Consider the following 4609-nt stretch of genomic DNA (forward strand, 5'->3'; position numbering starts at 1 on the left):
TGCATGTTGCATTAAATCCCTATTACTCAACATATATCTGCTCTCTGGTCTCTCCCTCACTCCTTCTCCCTCTCTCTCCTTCTCTCCTTCTTTATCTCACACACATACACTCTGGTCTCTCCCTCACTCCTTCTCCCTCTCTCTCCCCCTCTCTCCCTCTCTCCTTCTTTATCTCACACACATACACTCTGGTCTCTCCCTCACTCCTTCTCCCTCTCTCTCCCTCTCTCTCCCTCTCTCCTTCTTTATCTCACACACATACACTCTCGTCTCTCCCTCACGCTCACTCTCTCTCCTTCTCTCACACACATACACTCTCGTCTTTCCCTCACCCTCACTCTCTCTCCTTCTCTGTCTCACACACATGCACTCTCGTCTCTCCCTCACTCTCACTCTCTCTCCTTCTCTCACACACATACACTCTCGTCTTTCCCTCACCCTCACTCTCTCTCCTTCTCTGTCTCACACACATGCACTCTCTCTCTCCTTCTCTCACACATACACTCTCGTTTCTCCCTCACTCTCACTCTCTCTCCTTCTCTCTCACACACATGCACTCACTCTCTCTCCTTCTCTCTCACACACATGCACTCTCTCGTCGCTCCCTCACTCTTACTATCTCACACACGCATACACTCTCTCATCTATCCCTCACTCTCTCTCTCACACACATACTCTCTCGTCTCTCCCTCACTCTCTCTCTCCTTATCTCTCACACACATACACTCTCATCTCTCCCTCACTCTCACTCTCTTTCCTTCTCTATCTCTTACACATACACTTTCTCATCTCTCCCTCACTCTCACTCTCTCTCCTTCTCTGTCTCACACACATACACTCTCGTCTCTACCTCACTCTCACTCTCTCTCCTTCTCTATCTCACACACAAACACTCTCTCTCTTTCTGCCTCCTGCTCTCTCAAGCAGTGAAGTGAAATCAAGTGTTGTGCATAAACATACATTTTTAAAACCCATGTCCTCTGAACTCTTAGTCAGCTACAAAGTTTAGAAAAGCCTAATGCATTAGTCATCTATTTTTCATCATACAAAACATATATTTTTGTTATGCTCTCAAAGCTACATTTCTGGCTTTCCCCTTTCTCCCTACTTCTCTTCCTCTCCCCTCCACCTTTCTCGCTCTTTACCTCCCTCCCTCCCTCTAGCCCAAACTGTGTTATGGCCCATCATCTGTGAGTGACAAAGCTAACAGCTGAAACTTTACCTTACCAAACAGCTTAATACCACAGTGCCGTCAACATGTCAACTCCTTTTCCCTGCTTAGTGCCAATGAACTGGGACCTCTTCTACATCTCTCTCCCCCGACACCCTCCTTCTCTTTCTGTCTACTCAGATTTCCCCTGATACTACATGCTACTGTACTATTATTGCTGAGGGCTCTCGCTCTCTGTGTGTTGTGTAACTAAAACACAGGCTGTTATAGCAACCACCCATATACACTCACTCAGGTTACTACAGCTGCTGGGTGGCTGGGGGGGGGGGGGGGGTGGACTTGGACTTGGTCCGCTCTGTGGGCTCCCCATGCCCCTGCTGTGACAACCTGCCACCACTCCACCAGGAACATGTCTCATCACTACCTATCACTACCCAGCCTACTCTGCTTAAATTATTTTAATTTCACACACACACACACGCACGCACGCACGCACACACACACACACACGCACACCACATATACTGTACATACACATGCGTATACACTTGTACGCACACACGCTTATACACACACCAGCATGCAGAAACGTACGCTCGCATACACACACTCGCTCCTGCCATTCACAAAACATTGTTGCTGACAGAGACAGACAAACGACAGTGTACCTTTCTGCTCCTAAATGACTACAGATAGCACAGACAGTACAGATAGCCTTTTTTGCAGTTTTTTCTGATTGCTTTGGCACTATCTTTGAAACTATAGGCTATTTTTGCAAAACTCTACACACTAACCACAAAACCTTACACCAAACCAGCAAAACATTATACAACCCTTGCAAAGGCAAACAATTCTTGCAAAACTCTTCAAAAGCTTTAAAAAAATGTGTGTTTATGCGTAAATTCAGGACACACAAACCATCATTTGAATAAGCAGACGAAGAACCAACTAGGCACTGATAGTGTGAATGAAAAACACTTGTGGCTTTTGCTTTTTCTGTGTGCAGGGCATAGCAGTTTGCAATAAAGTTTTGTCATAGATGTAGTAAACACACATGCACACAGGTGTCCAAATTTGTAAAGTATGGCTGTGTATTGCGAACATAACACACTATCAAACCAAAGAGGAAAATAATTTTCATTTTTTTTATCAAAATGTTCGAACACTCCTCAAACAACAAAAACGCAGTAGAAGAAAACAAAAATATTTGTTGTAGAAAAAAAAGAACAGAACAAAATGAAGTTGCTGTCAAGTTCTGACCTTAGTTCTTTTATTATGTCTTTTTTTTATATGGTCAGGGCGTGAGTTGGGTGGGTTGTCTATGTTCCTTTTTCTATGTTGTGTTTTGCGTTTGGCCTGGTATGGTTCTCAATCAGAGGCAGGTGTCGTTAGTTGTTTCTGATTGAGAAACATACTTAGGTAGCCTTTTTTCACCTGTGTTTCGTGGGTGATTATTTTCTGTTCTGTGTTTTGTATTTCAGGACTGTTTCATTTTCGTTCTTGTTGTTTTTGTTTTGTGTTCATATAATAAATACAATATGGACACTTACCACGCTGCGCATTGGTCCTCCGATCCTTCTCACTACACCTCCTCAGAAGAGGAGGATGAGAATCGTTACAGTTGCATCTCACCTTCTTTGTGGGTCTGGCCATAAGACTTCATCCACATCACATGTGATGTTGTCTTGAGTTAGGCAGTGTGGAAAGTATGGCCTGGAGGGCTGTATCCAGGCCTGGCATGACCCCTGACCCATGTCTCCACAAGCCTCCTCTATTGCCTGTAGAAGGGGTATGCGTTGGTGGGGCTGGCGATCATATACCTTCCAACGTCATGCAGAGAAGAATTCTTCAATAGGAATCAAGAACGGAGAGTATGGGGGGAGATTGAGTGCGATGAAAAGTGGGTGACCTGTGAACCAATTGCAGATCACAGCAGCCCGTTGGAAACTAACATTGTCCCAGATGATAACGTACCTGGGCTGCTCTGGACCCGGGTTATTTGGGATTACTCTGTTGTGGTGGGTGTCCAGAAATGTGATAATGTGTGCGGTGTTGTATGGGCCTAGGATTGCATGATGGTGAAGGACTAATAGCCAAACACATTGTTATGTTGCCACCACGTTGTCCCGGGACGTTGATGATGGCACGGTGTCCGATGATATTTCCTTGTTTTTGCAAGGTTGAAACCTGCCTTGTCCACATATGTTAGGTCATTTTGCACTGCATCTACTTCTAGCTCCATGACTCTCTTAACTCTTAAAGACAAGACAAAACAATGTAGCACAGTACGAAAAGACAGGGATCAGTCAATATGATGTAGCACCATACACTTCCAGATCCAGTACCAATGTTAGGATAGTATAGCTTACCTTCACATATTCATATCTCAGTTGTTTTACACAGTCTGAGTTTCTTTAGAAAGGGACTTTGTACAGCTGCTTCATCTTAATTCTATTGTGTTTCAGTAGACGAGACAATGCAAAGAGACTCACTCTGTTGACATTTTGGAATATGGTGTTATCTGACATTATGTGGTCCTGCAGTTCTCTGAGTCAGATGCAGTTATTTCCAATGACCATATTTACAATGTGGGTCTCCTGCTCTGGGGTGAACAGTCGACCTCTTCCACCAGATACTGGTTTTCTTGCAGTTCTGTAAAAACATTTGAATGGTTTTAGTGATAGATCCTTCTCATTATGAAGGTACAGTACATATTACTGTACCAGTAAGACTACAGCCCTTACAGTTACTTACCGGTTCTCATTTTGAAATATCCGGGTGATACCTGCAACAGTATAGCGGCTCAGATTTGGTTGAACCCATTGCCCAGCCTCCCTCATGCTCATCCCATGGTTGACAACATGGTCAACCACAGTAGCTCTGATTTCATCAGTTATTGTGTTCCTGACTCCCCTTCCTCTTCCTCTTCCTTTTCCCCATCCTCTCCTTCTCTCCCATCCTACATCACATCTTCCTCCTCCTCGTCCTCCTCTAGTTCTCAGCCGTCTTGCTCTCTGTCCAATATTGACCTCCATTGTTGTCCAAACCAAATGTTTACTTGTGGCCTAATTATAATGCTCAAGCTCTGATTTGTAAGGGAACTCATTATCTAAGTGTTTTCACATGTGTCAATGTGGAAAGGCAATTATTAACAAAATAGTGTAGCAATGTAGAGACCAATATTTACAGTTTTGCTAGAAGTGTGTTGTTAAATTGCAAATTGAGTGTAAAGCAGTGAGTTGTGTTTACAGTTTTGCAAAAAGTGTGTTATAAAATTACAAACTGAGGGTAAAGCAGTTTGGCACACTTGGTAAGTACATTGCCTACAAGTGTTAATGGTTTCAGAGATAGTGCTTCAAGAATCATTGTTAGTGTTTAAGCATTCAGAAAAAACTGTAATACGTGTAATGACAGCATTGTGGTACCTGTATAACAGGT

Source organism: Oncorhynchus kisutch, linkage group LG13, assembly GCF_002021735.2.
Source record: "Oncorhynchus kisutch isolate 150728-3 linkage group LG13, Okis_V2, whole genome shotgun sequence".
Taxonomy (NCBI): Eukaryota; Metazoa; Chordata; class Actinopteri; order Salmoniformes; family Salmonidae; genus Oncorhynchus; species Oncorhynchus kisutch.